Genomic DNA, 21,587 nt, shown 5'->3' on the forward strand with positions numbered 1-21,587 from the left:
AAGTAAAATTAGTAATACAGAAAAATTTCTATGTGTTCGCATCTCATTTTTCATTCTTCTCTTTTCTTCTGTCCAATGCCTTTATATTTTTCTTACTCCTCTAGATTAACCAAAAAGTATGCCTTAGCAAGTATTTACATTTATTGATTAGCAACTTATATTGGTGTTGAAAATGCATTTACATTATAACAGTTTACAATTATTTTATGAAATTTGATTTTTTTTCCTTTTAGTTAGTTTCTGTGAAATGGAGTTCGAAGGAAATGAATTAAGACTACATTTATCATGTGTTGTTCTCATATGAAAAGACTTCTCTTGAGAGAACAACTGGAAATTTAGTAGCATTTTCTACAGATTATGTTATAGCAGTTATTTCTTTACTTCAAGCCCTTTTAGTGCATTTTGCCATCAATGGCAGATAAAATCTATTGAGTGCTCAGTCCTTTCCACATGTGACTTCATTTCAACTTAAAAGAACTTTAGGGATATGTACTTCTATTACCATTTAATGAAAAAAACTAATGGTTACAAAAAATATCTACCTTGCTTTAAGTCACACAGCTAGTAAATAGGGCTGAGATATGAAGCTAGACTATGTGGCAGCAGAGCCCTCACTTCTAACCATTAAGCTATATAACATTTTGTTTTTCTATACAACGTATTCATATAATATAATCTATACACTTATTCTGTAAAGGGAAAATTTACCTGACTTTCTCTATGCACTTAGTTTAATCTTAATTGTGAAATTCAGAGGACACTTAGACCCTAGATATCTAAAGGTAAATTTGGAATTTTATAAGAATAACTGTAGGACTTATTGAAATTCCATAAATTGATTCTCAATAAGGCAAGTATACACTATTTAATATGTATTTTAGAGTTTATAAATTTTCCTTTGATATCAGTAATCAGGGGCCCCTCATTAAGAACTCCTCCTGATCTTGCCTCATAGGTATCTATACTGCCTACTAAATATCACTTCCGTTGCTGTTGTTTTGTTCCCTTGCCTGTATCAATCATCCCAGATAGTTATTGATAATTGTCTGTCTCTCTAATCTAAAAATTATGTAAAGACTCTCTGGAAGTTCAGGCTTCCTATGGGAAAGAAAAGTTTTTAATCTCTCTCCAATGGAAAAAAAAAATCATGTTTAGATTAAAAACTAAGATAATCCCACCATTTACATCATGTCATTTATCATTATCCATGTGGTAGATTGTTACAGTAATAGTATTCAATTTTTTCTTACTTCCCTGCATTTCTCCTTGGCTGTCTTCCCTCATTCACATATTTCTTACAGTTCTGGAGGCTAGAAAGTCCAAGATCAAGATATAAGTAGATTTGATATGTGATGAGGGACAGCTTCCTGGTTCATTGACAGCCATCTGTCTTCTTCCCGTGTCCTCACTTGGCAGAAGGGGCAGGCCAAGGAGCTCTCTAAGGTCTCTTATAAGGACACTGATCTCTTTTATGAGGGCTGCACTTTCATATCATAATCACCTCCCAAAGTCCCACTTCCAAATCCCATCATATTATCGATTAAGTTTCAATATATAAATTTTAGGAGGACACAAACATTTAGTCTGTAGCATTTTTATTTTTATTTTTTGTAGTCCTGGTATAGGTTCTTTCTTACTTATCCAAGTTTTGATAATGTGACTTGCTTTGGCTAATAAAAAGGAAAACTAACACATGTGGCATTGATTGTTGAAAAAGCTTGTGTGTTAGGACTTGATTTGTCTTGCTGCTCTTGTAACTTTGAGTTGCCCAGGAGCAAGCCTAGGCTGGCTTGCAGGACGGTGCACAGCCCAGTTTCTCCTGTCTCTGCAGCGAGTCATCAAACTGAGAAGCAAAGCCGCTTTGTTGGATGGCTGCTAGTAACAGGTACAGAGGTGAGCCCAGGAGAGACTAGCAAAAACACTACTCATCTAAGCCTAGCCCATTGATCTCCATAAAATTTTGAGCTAAATGAGTGATAGTGTTTTAAGCCATTAAGTTCTGGTGTTTTGTTATACAGTAAAAGCTAACTGTATTCATGCAAGCATGCTCCCAGCTAAACTCACTGCAGAGTTTACAATTTAACTACTATTGATTGGCCCTTAGTATTCGACTTACACTACTGCATTTTCAAATTACTAATATTCATTTTCACAGGCATCATAGCTGGAAGAGCAATAGTACTTAGAGAAGAAGAATAAATACACACACACGCACTTAAACTGAGTGCTCAGTCAGTGCCAAGCGCTGTATTATGTGCCTATAAACATATAAAATGCATGTGTTTGAGATAGCTCAAGTGCCAGCAGGAGTCCAAACATCAATTATCTTAGTATGTAAAAAAGAATGTATCTCTCTCCTTGGTTCTTCAATTAAGGGACTTACCACCAGGTGCTCATTATAATTGGCCCATACAATAGGTATATGTCTAGATGCATAAGCAGAGAAGAAAAAGCTAGACATTTGAAATTATAATTATCAGGAAAATTGTAGAGTTACTATTTCTTAGTGTTGAAATATCCCTGATTTGTAAGTATTGTACAAAGGGTATGTAACATTTGAGTATTTCTTTGGATTTTAAACACAAGACTATGTGGTAATTTAATACAATCCAATGATAATTTCCAAGGTAATAATTCTCTTTTGAAGAGTTCTATGACTTGTATTAAATTAGAACCTGATTACTTAATGAATTATGTACAGCATGATAGATAGAGAGATTTCTCATTTCCCACCTCATACACGCTAGGAAATAAAGCCTCACAATGGACTGAAATTTCACTAATCCACATACTCTCAGAATGTTCCCTTAAAGCCTTTCGCACCATAGGAAGTTTCTCTTTTATTCATCACTCTGTTGTGGGAGGTTTTTCAACTATTTGTCAGACAGTACTCTAAGCAAAGGGAATAGCAACTAAAATAGACAAGTTGTTAGTGGTTCATAAATAAACATAATAATGAATCTTTATAGATTATAATAACCTAAGAAAACCGAAAACATGTCATGCTTTCTGAAATTTTGATAACATTTTCTTCCCTTTGTAAAGTATGGTAAGTAAAAATATGCCCATTATAAAACAATTGATACTTATTTTATTAAATGCCCATATTGCATAACTTTAAAAGAGTAAATAGTGCAGTATTATTTTAATGTGGTGAATTAGAATCTGAGGTTATATATTGGTTATAAATGGAGACGGTGGGATTAGTTAGTAATTAATGTAAAAAATTGAACCTTTCACAATTTTTAATAGAGAATGAGAGTAACTTACTTCCAAATTTATGAAATTAGATTTGTTAATGTACCAGAAAGTGTGAGAGAGTTTTTAGTCTATTAGCATAAATCAAAGACTGTCCTTTTAAAATCTATGCAAAATATAACAATGTTAAATGTTACCTTTTAGCAAGTAGATGAGATATTTTAAATTGCCCAGCATATGAATACAAAATATTACTGCATATTTGATGTTGTTTTGCAAATAGGTATAATTTACATTGCTTCTATACCCTGATTACTTTTTTAAGGTATTTAAACATTTTTTTTTCAGGATTCAATTTTTCCCCCCATAAAGTATATTGTATAAACAAAATTATCTCACTTTCTTTATATAACCTACCCTCTAGAAAGTTGCAGATTTGTCAGGGACAAAATTTTAGTCAGGTAAATTCTTGCTTGCCAATAGTTCTGTAATGAAACATATTTTTTATGTGTTGAGGTTAAGCAAAGGGACTACTCTCCAAAATATGTATTCTTCTTTTGATGCAAGACTATTAACAACTGAATACAGAAAAAAGTGTCAAAATTATTACTTATTTTAGCAATTATCAAAATTATGTAATTTTGTAAACATTTCTGTATAACAAATCTATCTAGCTATTCATCTCAAAATATATAAGTATCAAGTTTTAAACAGTTATCTGACAGGAATTTAGGTTATTAAAAATGTCACCCCAATAAATTCAATAATTCAATATATTTTTAAAAACTATACAAATTTCACAAACTTATTTTATTAAATTATTTATAGCAAGTAGGAACTGAGCCATGGTTATGCCATGTAGGTTTAAAGCATACCACATACAGTTTTAATAGTATGATAAATATTGCTACTTCCCTGCCTATTACTGAGTCTTAGTTTTCTTCTTCAAATAGTTCATTTCTCAGGCTTTTTAGGCTTTTAGATAGAAAGGGTATGAGTTATAACCTGATAAACACAGATATTTCTTTTGGAAGAGAGCATCATAAAAAGATATTGCTTCTGATTTATTATATTTCTGTAAAAAATAAAGCTATAATAAATGTATATCATTGCATTATATAATTTAACTTTCATTATATCAAATATAATGTATTGGTACTTTGATGTATGTAGTGTCAGCGTGCAATGATGTCAAAATGTTAGCTCTCTCATGTTTCAGCTAGTATATATCTTTGCCCTTTGCATTCATTCTTTTTCTAGTATGCAACACACACTTCATACTGGGAGATACGGTAACATTTTGCGATGATGTGGAGGCCACAAACTAAGAAAAGTAAAGAATCAGAGTAGAGGGGACCTGGCATGTGAGATGTGAATAGTCTTACCAGCCATAGCTACTCATACCAAAACTGTGAATTATCCAAGAAAAAGAAATAAATATTTCTTTTGTTAAGCAATTGTTATACACAGCCAGAGACGATCACAGTGGATATTTAATGTTCTTGTTTAGGATCAGTTATATTTGTGAAGACTTATTAATCCAAATATCAATACATGGTATTAAAAATGATAGTCTATCAAATTAAAAGAACCCACTAAAACTGAAGAACAATCTGACCAGTATTCTCAAAATAAAACTTATAACTTTTGTAACAGCTCTCAAAAGTTCTTCTGCCTAAACCACCTAAAAACAGTTTATATTTTCTTTCAGGATCTTTGGGCAAGATAAATAACAAGGTGAATATTTTTAAAGGGAGTAGTCTTAAATATTGACTGCTAAAACTGTAATAGATGCAAAAGATACTGAATTTCTCTTTTCAAACACCTCAGCAGAGAATAAGCTCTAAAAATCACCACGAGCAGGGGCCTTCAGATCCTTCTTGCTGGTTGCAGGGCCTTCTTTAACTCCCTAAAGCCATGGATACCTAACCTACATTAGAGTCAGAATCTTAGGAGACAGGCTCATACACTGAGGAGTGTCCTGTGCTTCTGCTACAACATGAACAAAATGATCATTGCCTCACCATGTAGGGTCTTATGAATACTGAATTAAGTATATATAAAGAAGTATAACATACTTAGACAACATTTTCTTGGGTTATTTCTGGTACTCTCTTGGTTTGCTTAGAGTTTAAGGTGAAATCTAAGACTTGGACAATTACATAAATTCTCCCATGCTCAGATGATGCAGAGCATGGTTTAGAGCCATTTTCCAAAGGCTTTAGTTACTTTAAAATGAATAGAACCTTTACTTCACAGCATGACTTCTCTATTCAAGAATAAAATAGAACTTGCAGAGCAGCAATAAAAATGATACCAAATAAAAGCTTGTGCTTTGTTGAGTGGGGTAAGAGCCCAGAGCAATATTTTAATTCAAGCAGAAAAGCAAAAGTTTCAAATTATGGGTCCAACACACTGCTTCATGCTCAAAGAGATACATCTCCTGTGATGAATATATGCATAGCAAAGAAGCATCTCTCTCATGCCCTTAGCCTCACAGAAGAATTTTCTTTAAGATACTGAGACTTTGAACATATATAGGTTTCTACTAAAAGACAAAATGACATACAGATTTGGAGAAGATAAATTCTACAAACACCAAAATGATATTCTTTTTAGTCACCAGTAAATAAAATAATGGGAGCTCAGATATTAGTGTATCTTTATAGGCTTAAACTTACAGGCTTCTACTGTTTCTGTTATATTATGGCAGAGGGGCAGTTTGTTTACTTACAGATATTTATTTCCTGAGTATTGACAATGAATTTTCTACCAGACTGGTATAGTTTCATACAAGGGCACTGAAAATGTTTTGCTCACAGCCTGACTCCAGCTTTAAATAATTATCTACAATGCAAGGAAAAAAATCAAAGGGAGAAGAAAAAATTTTGGAATTAATCATTTGCCATATGGAGCATTGCAATTCAAATATTAGAATAAATTTACAGTGTGAATTTCTTCCTAAAAGTAAGAAAAATATTGAAAAGTCTGAAACCAGCATAGCTCAGTAAAAGCTTCTGTTGCCTGTGTTTGCATCGTACCTATAGAATCATTGACAAGACCAAAGTCATGAAGACTTTCCCTGTGCTTTCCTCTAATAATTTCAGTTTCAAGTCTTACGTTTAATTCTTTAACCCATCCTATCAGGATGCCTATTATAAAAACAACAATGTAAGAGCAAAAATGAGTGTTGGTGAGTATGTGGGGAAATTAGAATTCTTGTTACTTTTTAAAGTTACTGTTGTAACCTAAAATAGTCTTAGAGCAGTGAATGTGCAATTAATATATCTATGTAAGTGCAGATAGCTGTGTCCACAACCATGTACCTAGGATATATTTTGGCTAGGGCTTCATTTTGCATTTTTTCTTTTAATTCTGAATTTATATTCTATCCCAAATAATGAGAGCTGAGCAATTTAGGTAGAATGAGGAGACTATGGGTGGTCACAGCTAAAGTTACGCAAACTATAATATGTATTATATGATATTAATGTACATTTTGTGTTTGTGTGTTTATATGTTTTTTTTTTAAAATATGAACCCTCATTAAATTATGGAATTTCAATATATATTAATACAGTTATAGAAATATAGAGAACTAAGACAATGAGTAGTTGGCAAAGAGGTTGTAGATGCAAAATAGAAATGATATAAGCAAGAAAAATGAGGATATGAGAATAGAGAACAGTAAGAAAATGCAAAATTGGTAATTAGTATTCATTTAAAAATTCTGAGCATGGGGATTGGATTTTTATCATATATAATTCAAGCATGTGGTTACACGGAATATAATGACAATAAAGCTTTTTGCAAAGTTGCCACCTTCCTCATTTTTCATGTTATAATTATTTTCCAATTTTTACTCTTGCTGACGCCTCAAATCTTTTATTCTCCAAATTTAAGATTTTTTTTACCATCTTTCAATTGTTTTTGTCGCTAATCATTCATTCCTAATGTGAGCAGCTCTGCCGTTGTTTTCTTAGAGAATCTCTAACGTTTTTGTCTTTAATGTCCATCTCTGTCATCTCTTTAGGGCGTCATTCACTTATTTCCTCCATAACTGCCTGACAGAGAAAGTGGATCTATAATGATTTGTCATGTGGATTAATGTTTAATGATAAACACAAATAGCCTCCTAGTGCTTTCAGTAGTTCTTATCGCACTGTTTTATCTTTAACAGCCTCACAATAGGTTTAAAATAATCTTAGTGCTCCTCGGCACTAACATAGATCACATTTCATGGCAAGAACTTACAATTCACCTATTTTAATCTCATTCTTCTCTGTCAGCCTTGAATGAGGCTCCTTTCTACCGGTTTTATGAGATAATCATTTTTACCCTCATTTAACCTAGGAAAAGATAGAAGATTAGAGAGTTTCAGTGCTTGTCACAGAGCTAGTGCATCTTAAAACCAGACTTTAAATCCAGCTGAGCCCACCACACAGCTTCACAATAAGCAAATAACTAGTAAGGTCAATAAATGAAAAAGATAAATCTGCTTTGTAGGGCTCTACCTTCAGGCAGGACTCAGGAAACATATGCCCCAGAACACAAAAAGAAACAAATAGGACACTTGTAATTCAGAAAGCAGTGATGACCACCTTTTGCTACAAAAACCTAGAATTTTTGGACAAAATATGACAAGGGAAATATATATCCAGCCAAGTGTACAAGAAATAGAAAAAAATCTGTTACTAAAAGCAAAAAGAAAACTGAAAGCTAAAGAATAAATCCCCCAAACAAACAGCACATTTACCCTATCAAAGAGAGAAATGGTAACAAGTAGAAAAAAAGAAACTGCTGGTGATTGGATTTATTTTTTACTTTAGTTTTTTGTAAATTTCACTTTTGATATGAGTTAAAGCTTTGGAAAAGTTGCAAACAAGTAAATATTTGCCCATTGGTAATATTTTGGTTTATTCCATTTATCATTTTCTATTTCTCTTTACATACATATGTAAATGTATAAAATATATACATATATCTGTGTTTTTTCTGGAACAGCTGAGAATATGTTATGGTTTTCTGGATCATTTACCATTAAATAGTTCATTGTGCGTTTCTTAGAAACAGGATCTTCTCTTTTACAGATACAGCATAATGATCAAAATCAGAAAAATTAGCATTGATGACATTGATAACAATAACCCATCGCCCAATTCAAACTCTGCAATGATGTCCATAATAGAACTTTTTTCCCTGAAAAAGGAACCATTTTTGTTCTTTTATAATCTTGACATTTTTAAGTCTTTGTAGTCTGTCCCTTGGTTTAGGTTTATCTGATGTTTTCTTTTTATTAAATTTGGATTATACTTTAAAAAAAAATTTTGGCAAAAATATCACAGATGTGAATTGATCTCAGCGCACCACTAACAGTAAGCATGCAATGTCAGTTTGCCTAATTATTGGTAATCAATTAATTACTTAATTATGTTTGTGAAAACAATACTGTTTCACTTTATAACTCACATAGTTATAATGATTTGTGAGGAGATACTTTTGAAACTCTGTGAAGCCTTACTCACCAAATTTTCACTATTTTTAACATAAATTTATTGATGGTTTTAGTTAATCAATTATGACTGTGTTGATGAAAAACACTATTTTCAAATTCCATAATTTCTTTTATGTTTATTAGTTGGAATTTCACTGTAAGGATACGATCTCTCTTATACCTCATTTATGTTTGTATGTATGAATGCACTTTATTATTGATTGAACTGATTTCAATATCCTCTCAAAACAGGGCATGAGGCCTTAGGGACTGTGCAAAATTTTGACATTGGAACTGAAAAACCCCTGTATATATCGGAGATTCTCCAAGCACTGAATCTTTAATTTAAGGGAAACCAGCAAATCTGAACATCAGCCAGGGAAGACACTGTAATAAGTAATAAGAATTTAAAAGAGGTGCACTTGTATTAACTACAGACTCTTTGGGTTGAGTTTACATAATCTGCATGGTACAGAAATAAGCAAGCTTCAAAAGTAACATATAATTGTTACTAGTGTAAGAAGCCCCTGGATTTCCTGGAAGGAGGCAGTGGACGCCACCCTTTCACAACTACGTCAGCTGAGTGTTCCCAAAGGAAACAGCTGGAAATTCAAAAACATAACAGAAAACAATGAAACCTAATGAAGTCAGAAAATACAACCAAACAAGAGCAATAATAAACCACAAGAACTCCTTACGGTAAATAAACATTTGTAATAGCTAGAGGAATTAAAGGAATGATGAAGACAATGAACAGAGCAGTTCATAGTATGAAAAAATAGGAAGAACATGAACGGGTTCAAATATGCAAAGCAGGGCGACAGGGAGCAGGCAGCCGGCTGCCTGGAAAGCGTGCTGTGGGCCTTGAAGGCAACGACAAGGGCCCAGATTGAAGAAGAATGTTAACATGCGAGAGCTTAGGAGGACTCTGATAAATTCAACATTGTCAACGTTTAAACCAGTATCAGGGAAAAAAAGCCCTGGCCGGTTTGCCTCAGTGGTTAGAGGATCAGCCCGTGGAATGGAGGGTCCCGGGTTCGATTCTGACCAAGGGCGAGCACCTTGGCTGCAGGCTACACCTTGGGTCCCATCGGAGCACCCGAGGGGGCAGCCAGTTGATGTCTCTCTCTCATATTGATGTTTCTCTTCCTCTCTCTCTCTCTCTCTCTGCAAAGCAATGGGAAAAATATTCAAGGGTGAGAGTTAAAAAAAATAAAAAGAAAAATCGAGAAATATACAGCAGTTTATGCTCAAGAGCAGAGTGAGAATGACAGGCAAAACTAATGTGAAATTTCCTATTCAATAAACTTTTATCTAGCAGAGGTTATGTACTGGGTAATGTTGAAAGTCCACCAGTGAAATAGGTAATGCCCATAACTTCAAATCGAGTCTGATATAATGTAAGGGATTTTTTTGAGGCCTATAGAATAACTCCTATAACTTAGATATAAACTAAAAGCTTTTGTAGCCCAGAGGGAAAATAGATTATTCTTAAATGTGAGACACAGAAATGCTTCCTGAACAAGGTATATTTGAGTTGGCTCAATCTAATAAAACATTTCTCTTTTCAACTTGCTTTCACATATGTAATCTCACATGAAAATCACAAAACATCATGAGTTAATTATAAGAGGGATTGTTTTCCTCAATTTACAGTTGGAGAAATATGGCCAATAAATTGGTGAGATTAATTCTCCAGGCTCCAGTTTGCTTGACTGCCAGGACTGTAAATATTTTCCCATCTCTTGTATTATACTTTAAGAACAGTCAAGCACAGAGAGTAAAAAAAAGGAGTAGATCCTTTTAAGATGAAAAAAAATAGTAAAGATTAAAAGACAATAAAAATAATACCAGTAAAGGTAGGAATATATACCGCTGAGCCTAGAGTTTGGAAAGAAAACTAATGAAGAAATCTGGGAGAGCAGACAGGATTATGGCCTTACATGGCAGGCTGCAATTGACCCTTATGCTATGGAAAGTCTGAAGATTTCTGGTGACATTTACACAGTGGCTTTCTTTTTTGCTCAAAACTAGCCCCACATCAATTTCTCTTTGGAAACCTTGTATTTCACCCTGGTTGGTACCATATATTTCTCTTTCAGTACCTCATTAATTTAAAAATTTTTTTAATTTTTTTTTATTTTAGAGAGGAAGGCACAAGGAAAGAGAGACAAACATTGATTGGCTGTCTCCTGCATGCCCCCTACTGGGGACATGCCCTCAACCCAGGCATGTGCCCTGGGTTGAGGGATCAAGCCCTCAACCCAGGCATGTGCCCTGACCAGGAATGGAACAGGTCACCTTTTGATCCATGGGTCAGTGCTCAACCACTGGGTCAGTGCTTAGCCCGTAGACTGGGCTAAGTTTTATTTTATTTTTCCTGTTTTTTTAATGTACTTGCATTCTATTTTTCTTTCCAGATGTATTGAGGTATAATTGACAAATAAAAATTCTATATACTTAAATGAGCAAGTGACGATTTGATATACATATATATTATGAAATGATTATCACAATCAAAGTGCTTGACACATCTATCACTTTACACAGTTACCATATTTTCGATTTGTATGTGGGGTAAGAGATCTTAAGATCTACTCAGCAAATTTCAAATGCACAATATAGTATTATTAACAATAGTCGCCATGCTGTCCATTAGATGCCAGAACTTATTCATTTGATAACTGAAAGTTTGTACCCTTTGGACAACATCCCATTTCCACCACCCCACAGAAAGAACTTGAGTGTGATTTTGTGTAACAACATATGTAATATAACATAGTACAATATATATTGTGTGTATGTTTATATACACACACACACCTGCAATGACTATGTGCAGAAGTAATGCAGACAACCATGAATGTCCTGCAGTTGATACTGAGGCAGATATACTGATTATCATGCAGTTTTAATGGCTTATAAAAATAATCTATTAATAAAGGGAAATAAATATAAATGCAACATTACTGAAATAAAACAAAACATTGCAGATTTTACAGGGAATAAATCTTTTGCCTGTTTTTAGAATTCTTGTTTCATCTACTTAATGAAATCCATTTCAGTGAGTTGTACAATAGATTATTTAAGCTAGTGGTGAAAATATCTATAATTTACATGATTACACCTTAAGTATACCATCAGATGTGATTAATAATATTCAAGGCTGGGCAGTGTCATTAAGTAAAAAGAATAACCTTTTGAAAATTATATCCTCTAGATTATTTGGGGTTAGAAGAATATTCTCTATTCAAGAAGGAAAGTTAGGCATAAATTAATCATGTATTGATAAAAATAGACTTGCAATGAAAAAATAAAATGTTCACTCACAAATGTTGCTTTTTTTTTTTTCCTGGCTAACCATGAAATCCATTCCATTCTTCTTACTATAGCTACAGTCACTGTGATAAAAGCCAGAAAAAAATTTCAATAATCAATAGTGTCACATACAAAAAATTAAAACAATATGTATGATAAAATTAGTCTTCACCACGTGATGGACTTGAAGGAGCTACAATTGAAATATCCTGAAAAAGACTGTATTTTAATTTGCAATTGCTGTAGCAGACACACTGGCTGGCAGAGAGAGAATATCAGTATTAAAGAACACACACAAAGGGAAGATCCTAAGTGATCCAAGAAAAGAAGCTTCTGAAGTGAGCCAAATACTTTATATGGTAAATTGAAAATCATGGCAATTATTTTCCTGCATAGTCCCAGGCTTCTGCTATAAAACTGGGTAACCAAAACCTAGATGGGCAAATAACAATGTTTTCTCATTTTTCACAACACTATAATAATTTTAAAAACCTATAACCTAACCTATAATGTAAGCATGATAAGTTCTGATTAACTTGAAATATAAGTTAACAAATATTGACTAAGCAATGACTGTGTTTAATGCTTACTACTGAGCATGTACAAAAAGGTATAGAATGTGAATCAGTCCTGCAGCCAAAACCTTATGACCTATTGAAACTGAGAAGGAATAAATGCATTAATGGCTCACGGCACTGCAAATATTAAAATGACCTACATAGTTACCTTTGTTGCTTTGTCCAGCTCTGCTGTGATCTCTTTGGAAGTCTATGTGTCTATACTCCACCTTTTGAGAGCCTGTTTCTACTATCTGACCTCTACAGTCTTTGGAAGATTATCTATGTGCTATTGAAGCTACAGGACTCAGAGAGGCCTAGACCCCACCCTGCCCAGCCCAGCCCAGCACACCTCATCCCCAAGAGTGGCTTAAACACCGAATCACTGCTGTAGTATTACAGAAATCCATCTCACTTGTCTGGAGGTGGGACACACTCTGCTGTATATTTCACAAGCCAGACCTCCCCAGGGGATCCAGTGACATTAGGTTTTTATCTCCAGTGACACCTTTGCTTGTCTTCTTTTATTTGCCCAGAAATCCTAAAATCCTAAGCTGGTCTAAAAAAATAATAATTCTAAGAAATATTATCATTAGGAAATTATTAATTGAAAATAAGTTAAAAAAATATTTTGATGCCTTGGAAGAGAGAGACATGATTGTGGGTTGAAATGGGCTAGCTTTCCTAATGGAGGAAGTCTTTGGTGCTTGAAAAAAGAATAGGGTTTGGACAGGAAGAGAAAATGAGCTTTTCTGGAACAGGGAACAATATAAGAAAGCCTTTAAGACAGAGTGTTCAAGTTTTCTCAGGGTGAGGAAAGCAATTCTGCCAGAGTAAAAGTCTTGATGATAAGTGGTGATTTTCCTACAGATCGATTGTGGATGTCCATAAAAAGAAAAAGAATTTCCTTTACAGTGAGTAATACTACATAACCTAAAATGTGTTCCCTAGAATTGGAGGATTCATTTAATATTTAGGAATAGAGGGGTGATATAATTGCAGTGCTGTCGTAACATTCATCTAGTAGTGGTGTGCTATATGAAAGACAGAGACACTAAACAGATAGGAGTATTTGGAGCCTAGTTCAGATGTAAAAATAGGAGGTATCCAGTACATCTAAATATAGAAGTTGGGTGGGGGAGCACTAATAGGAATGGAAATAAAAAGTAGTTAGAATTTCCAATGCTCTAAAAAGCTCTTTAGAATCACTTACAAGGCTCTATGACTGACTAGATGAGGGAGAGGTGTGAACAAGATTTTATTTTTGTACAAGTTTTAAAAATACCTGGAGAGTAAACATGAAGTCAATGAGACACTTTGATTCTTAGGGATAAAGCATTAGTAGTACTATCATTAGAAGTGGGCACGTATAAAGTCAGAGTTCTTGTGGAAAGAACTCAGAACGAGAATTCAGGAATCATGCGTTTTAGTGCTAATCTGTATCCAAATGTTCCATATACTCTTAGGTAAATCATAAACATTTTGGCTTTCAAGACCCATCATCAGATAATTCTGATGGCCATATTAGTTGCCAAATTATCTTCTAATTTTTATGGTATCAGGAAGAATATTAATAATTTCAACTTAGAATTATTTCTTTAGAGAGGATGTTAGGACATATATATAGAATTATCTAGAAGGTAGTTGCAGGGAATGTGAAAGTGATCCTGAGAATGTTTGATTAGGACAAGAGATTGAGATAACGCCTGAGGACACTGTTGGTTGCCACAACTGGGAGACTGCTGCTGGCATCTAGTAGGTGGAGGCCAGGGATGCTGCTAAGCATCCCACAAACTACCTGACAGCCTGCACAACCAGGGATTATGTACAGCAAGATGTCAGTACCACTTACACCAAGAAACACTGGGCTATTGGCATCGCCCTGGAGTTGTGCATAAACAGACCAAACCAATTTGAGTTTCAAATCTACTTCATATTCTTACTTGCACTACATATCTCCTAATTCTCTACTTGATCTTATTTTTAAAGTTGTGTATCTCTATTCATGGTTCACCAAAATAATCTTCATGCATTCAGCACTGTCTACTCAGTGCTTGGCACAGTGTCTAACTACTGTTAGACAAGGAAACTATAGTTGTGGAATAAGAAAATATTTTTTTATGCCTAATAATGAATTTCCTTTTTAACTCACTTGCAAGGTGTTGTCCATGTTTTCAGGAATACATATTAATTATCTATCTGTACTCAAATTAGATACCGATATGGTAATTAAAATTGAGTGGTGCATGGCACATATTGGATGCCCAATATATACTTACTTAATGAATACTTGTTTTGCAGAACAAGTAGAATAGGAAGAATAAGGAATTATATTTTTATATCAAGATATACACATTTAAAGCTTTTGAAAAAAGAAAATAGTAGATATAATATTAACTGGTCATAAGGTATCCCAATCCTAGTTTTGTTGCTATGACACTAAATTGTCCTCTTTATTTGTATACTATGAACTTTTGTAGAACATTGATGACCTGGTTAAAAATTAACTCATATAACCAGATATCTATTTGATGTTACCACTAAAATATTTAATAAGCATCTAAATTTGAGCATGCCTAAAACAGAACCTTTGTTCCCCCAACACATTTCTTTCTGATTCTTACCGGTCTTGGTACATAGCATTATCCAGTGTTCTGTGGAGCCTAAGCTTAAAACCAAAATGCTATTTTTTTTTAGCAGGGGGCTATTTTACTTATTTATTTTTTATTTTTCAAAATGTGTTTTTGTTGATGTCAGAGAGAGAAAGGGAGAGATAGAACCATCAATGATGAGAGAGAGTCATTGCTCAGCCGCCTCTTGCACCCCGCCCCCCCCCCCACTGGGGATGGAGCCTGCAACCCAGGCATGTGCCCTGACCGGGACTCGAACAGAAATGTCCTGGATCCCAGGTCAATGCTCAACGGCTGAGCAATGCCCACCGGGCTTAAATGCTATTTTGTTCTTTATCTCCTAAAATCCAGAGGATGCTTACCATTTCTCTTTCATTCACTGTAAACTTTCACTGTGTTCTTTTGTACATGAACGACCATTGCACATGTTGCTCCAACTTCCTCATACTCTGTGTACTGACCTTTATATTGTTGTCTGCTCATAATTTAATTCTCAGATGAAATGTGACATATTCACAGAGGTTTCCCCTGATGGCCATACCTTATATGTTCCTCTTCCTGTTCATGAGGCACTTTTCTATTACATTACTCTTTTTATCCCAACACTTGGAACAGAATTTGACACATAGTGGGTATGTATTTACTATTAATTAAATAAGGTAACAAGTTTATATAAAAATTACATATGGGACTAGCTGTTCTGTTTTTTATAAATATATAACATCATTTTTATACTGCTTAACTAGTAAAAATCATTTTTACACAAAAACCTGTACCCATTTCACCCCATCTGTTCTTCCAGGGTAGATTTCAATCTATTTCCTTAAATCCTATATTTATCCTAAAAGTTTTATAGATTCCAACTATTCTCATAACTGACTAGAAGAAGTATTTCTTTTTCATATTGCTGTTTACTTGTTCGACAGATAAAAAAAACGATGCTGAAACATACTGACACATGCCACAAAATTTTGATGTAGAGGGTGATGAATTTTGGAAAGGGAAAAAGTGGAAAAAACACCCTCCTGTACAAAATATTGTAGTAAAACAGACATTTTTCTGAGCTATGAGATCATTCATTTCTTCCAGCATGTAGGAGAAACAAGCTTATTCTGCAGCAGTTGGGGGAGGGGGGCCAGGGCATAAGATATCATTCACCTAGATGTAACCATTCAGTTGATTTTCTAATTTTATTTCAGGTACCTTAAGTTAATTAACTGAAGAGTAAATGCATAGATCAGGTAGCACCAAAAATGATAATGATCATAATAAATAAATTGAAACCAGGAGTCGTAGCGAATGTAGAGATTGTTTGTGACTGTCACAAACTGCCGGGGATGGGAGGAGAGAGACCATAGCCTGACACAAATTACATCCCACACACTAATTTGCATTCATTAGAATGGCACACGGGTCCTAGGCTCTACTGGATCCTTGTAAGAGGAACATATCTCACCACTTAGTATAGCTTGATAATAATTGTCCTGTTTAAATGAGACCAGAAGTGAAGCCGTTGCTATTTTCCTAGATAAGAGAAGACAAGGTAAATCAGCACCCGCAGTCCTACCTCAGTCGTGCGCGGCCTTTTAGTTAGAGGAGAAATCATGCGGCTGGCACTCTACAGTCCCCATCTCGGCAGCAAAAGGGCACAATGATTTTTCACTCTACGGAAAGAGTCTCTATTAGTCTTGTCATACAAAACCATTTAACACAATTGATTTGCTATTATGTCACTAAAAATACAAACACGATAACAATTCTCCTGCCAGCATGAGGCTGCATTGTGAATATTTTTTTCTAGCTTTTATTGTTGTGTGCTCATTAAAGAAGGGTGGAATGAGGAGGAAACACACACACGCACACACGCGCACACACGCACAGGCACAGCCACCAAATACTTGTAAAGAAATCAGGTACCTAAAAATCATGTGTTTGCCAGCAAACAAGCAATGCTAACACATACTCTGTTTTCTCTGTCTCACTTCATCAGTTAAAACCCAAACGGACACCAGGAGTCACATTTTATGTGCACTGCATAGGGAATTAGCCCTGCCCTGCAGTTTCCAGGGACAACAGCAAATAGTGTGTGCTGGATTTCTTTTTGTGGGATTTAAAGTGATTCTTAGCTATTTCCAAGTAAGCTGATTGAGGGACACTGAAAGTATTCATTAAGTGACGAAAAGGGGGTAGGGCACTGTGTTGTGTCATTTCATAATAATCTCCCAGGACCTGTTTTATAGAATTTTTAGCCTATGAGTATTTTCTTTTTTTTAAATTTTTATTTATTGATTGATTTTAGGAAAAGAAAGGAGACGGAGAGGGAGAGAGATCACCTTGTCTCCTCACTTTCTTATTCATTAATGGGTTGATTCTTGTATGTGCCCTGACCTGGGATCAAATTGGGCACAACCTTGGCTTGTCAGGACAACCATCTAACCAACTGTGCTACCGAGCCAGGGCTTATTTGTATTTTCAAATTCAAAATAATTATTGCAAATACTGTAATTATATGCCCAAATAGGACAATATTTTTTTCTTTAGGATGCTAAAGAAACTAGAGGCACCTAAGTGCTTAAAATATGAAAGCTGTGTTTTTCTTTATAATTTGACAGAAGAAATTTTATATGCTTTTGAAAAGCATTGTGGTTTTATTTTATTTTTTAAAATTTAAATCTGAAACTGAATGCCTGTTTTGGAGAAGATAAAAGTGGCTAACATAAACTGATTGCCTACAAGACACTAGGAAATTCTACAATGGTGAAGTGTTGTATGAAATAGGCATATTTCTTTCATTTCATAGCTGAAGAATTAAGCTTAAAGGAGTAAATGATTTATTTACCTGTTCCTGGCTGTTATTGGGTTGGGCCTGCTCTGACCTCAAGGTACCTGCTCAATGACAACCCTGCTGATCTTTTCTTTCTTTAAATCTAATAAATGACTTCATAAATGTTCTGCCTCTTCATTCCAAAGTACTCCTGAACTAAAGAATAAAAGAGCAGTGAAGATAATTATAAATTACAAAAAAAAAAAAAAAAATAGCGATAAGGAAATAAGAAATCCAAAATAATGGTCAACATTTAGCAATAAGTATTAAGAATCTTGAAGACCCACAACAATTTCTGGCATAGTATGTATTATCCTTAACCATAATTTAGAGGGAATGATCAACTCAGCTTGTTCTGTTCAATTTTACAGACATTACAAATTGTGTAATTGATCATGGGTCATCCAGGATGACAAATGGTGTGGGGCTTTTTCTACTTGACAACACATATTTCTCTGTAGCAGCTGCTCTTTCACCTTTACAATTTTGCATCTCTTTGCCCTAATATTTAAAAATATATATACACTTACCTTATTCTAAACATTTTGAAACAAGGTAGATAAAAATATATTAAATGACTTTTAGAAATATATTTTTCAAATATATGCTAGTTTATAAAACAATCTTTGGTGATTTGAATACCACATACCGAGTGGCACATGGAATGCAACATTAGAGGCCCCAAGTAATTTATAATGCCAGGCTCACCATGGCAGCCTTGCCGATCAGACTCTAGTTTTCACTCTGTTTATATTCATTTTTACCAGAGTTTCTGAGTTGAATCCTGTCCCTTCCTTAAATCAACAGCAGGAAACAAGAATGGTCCCACCGAGGTATGGCTGGTATATAGGGATATCTCAGGCTGAAGAGAAAGACTAACTTCGTAAAAGTCATTTAGTTGCTTGGAATCCACTCCATTTAAAGACATTATAAATCATATATTCTAATAAATAGATAATATAGAACTTCTGCTGCAGTTCTGAAAAACCTGTACTTTTTAATGTGGAGAATGTGACTTATATAGAAAAATATATTGAATAATGAGAACCTGAAACTTAGAAGGATCAGTACAATAAAAGATGATAAAGTACATTTATATGAAATACTCTGGAATTTTACCTAAATAATCAAGCTACTATGAAAATAACTGAAAAGGTATAAAAATGATAAAATATGTTTTTCTACAAGGATCTTTCAGAACTGCTCTAAATAAAATTAAGAAAGAAACTGACATAAATCCAATGAACTAAATTATTGGATTTTAGAAAATGGAGATAAGACTTTCCTCTGAATATATATTAACTATATTTTATTTCAAAATAAAATATTTGAATTTTTTAAAATACAGACAAATATATTCCATATCCTTTTCTAAGAATGTGACTTTTATTTAAATTCTATTTTAATCAGGATAATTAGCTTAATATTAATATCTAAAGTGTCTTGGAATTTCATGTATACAGGGTGTCCCCCCAAAAATGTATACAGACTTTAACAGGTGAGAGCTAAATTTTGAAAATGAAATGTATTTTAATAAACACTGCCTTTATAATTATTCAAAGATGTGTATACATTTTTTGGGATACCCTATATTTAGCATAGTATATGTATGATCTACATTTTATACTATTGAGTATTATAAAAAATAGATATAATAATTCTAGAATATTGGAACATTTGTTAATTTAACAAAGACTTATCTACCACCTACTATTTTGTCTGTTATTTAACAAAACTTCATCCCTTTTCAGCTCTGATATGATGACCAAAATGAAAACAGACATAAAAGTAAAGTAAAATATATTATTTAAATAAATAAATCTTGCCTTTCTCTTAGAGTTTGAAAGACATTCATATTAATGTTGCTGATATTCACAAAATAAAATTTTACCTATTTTTCACTTAATTTGGGTGAACATAAATATAAATATATAGAGATATTTTTATTTTGATACTTATTAAATTACTATGTTTAATAACTTCTGCACTAAACTCCAAATTTTAAAAAGTTATAAATGAGTTAACTAAAGTAGGTAGATACCCACTCTATAGGCAAAATAAAACAATAGCAACAACAACAAAAAAAACCACATGCCAGAAATATGCTAGAAAATATAAAGTCCCTTTATAGTAATAACAAAATTATGTTCCAAAAATTATGTTTAACAATAGATAGATGAGATATATTAGAGATATAAAAACAGATGTTTTTATAGAATACAAAATAATGTTTGCACATACTAAAAACAAAACATGCTTCTCTTGCCACAGAGCTGTAACAAACTGGAAATTGTATCAGATAAAAATCACTCAAGCAAAACATGGATACATTTATTCAAATTGCATGAAGAATAATGATAAAGTATCCATTTCCTGAACACTGTGATATGCAATAGGAATAAACTAATTTTTGTCTTTAGGAATTGTCAGTTGTAAATGAAATATATATTTTTAAAAGATTTTTGGAGTTCTCCTTTAGTTCTCATTAGAAAATATCCTAGAATTATAAAACATATTTGTACTGAGGATGTTTTTATGTAAGCCATTCATCATTTATGATGCTATCACAACTTGGGCAAGAATTTGCATTTGAAAATTCAACAGAAATATCTTTTGGACAAAAAAAAAATTCTATCAAGCTTGGAAGGATAAGCCTACAATATTTTTGATAATTCCTGCTGTAAGTAGAACCTTCTATAATGTCCAGTAAATGGTATGCATTAGTCTTCATTTTTGTTGTAATATTAAATTTTATTAAGTGTTAATAGAGATATAGATATGTAGATATATAATTATCCTCAGTAGTTTCCCAAGCTACTTCTATTTTATCTTCAATGATGTACTAAGAATTATAAGTGCTATTTCATTTTCCTTGGGAGGGGCATGTCCCTGGTGGTGAGACTGAGGGGAAAAAAGAACCTGAGGCCAAGAATGCTGCGAATCACTGCTGTCAGGCGTGTTACTGTCCTGGCTTTCGCTTCCAAGAGCCCTGGAGACACCAGGAGTGCTCTCGGGGTTCCTCTGAGTTTGGCATGGTAGGACATCCTGCTGAGGTTGAAAGGCGAAACTACTTCTTAGAGGCTTCCAAAGAGAGTAAAGAGGAAATTTAACTGACTTACTCATCTCCCATTTCTTTTTTTTTGTTCTTGACTAAGGTTAACACCTCCCAACCTTATTCTCGCAGTTCACTCACACGCTCTTTATCTGACCCTTACTGGTCACTTAGAAGTCACATCCCATGTGCCCCAGCAAAATGTCAAGAGAGAGAGGGGTAGGGGTGGGGGCTTTAACTTAACAAATTTTAAAACATTTCTCATGTTCCACCTATAATTTACTTCAACTATCTAAAATGTTACAGTACTCATAAGACTAAATTTTTAAAAATTCTATGTCTCTCTGGTTATTTTTATATACTTTAATGTAAAAGAAAGAACATTGGACTGGGGATCAGAATAACCAATGCGTGGCCCCACTCTCCTAATTAACTCAATGTCTCATTTTGAATAGGTCTCTTTACTTCCTCTAGAAAAATGCCTCAAGATAAGTAAGTTCTAATTTTTCTTCAA

Source organism: Miniopterus natalensis, chromosome 2 (assembly GCF_054644295.1).
Source record: "Miniopterus natalensis isolate mMinNat1 chromosome 2, mMinNat1.hap1, whole genome shotgun sequence".
Taxonomy (NCBI): domain Eukaryota; kingdom Metazoa; phylum Chordata; class Mammalia; order Chiroptera; family Miniopteridae; genus Miniopterus; species Miniopterus natalensis.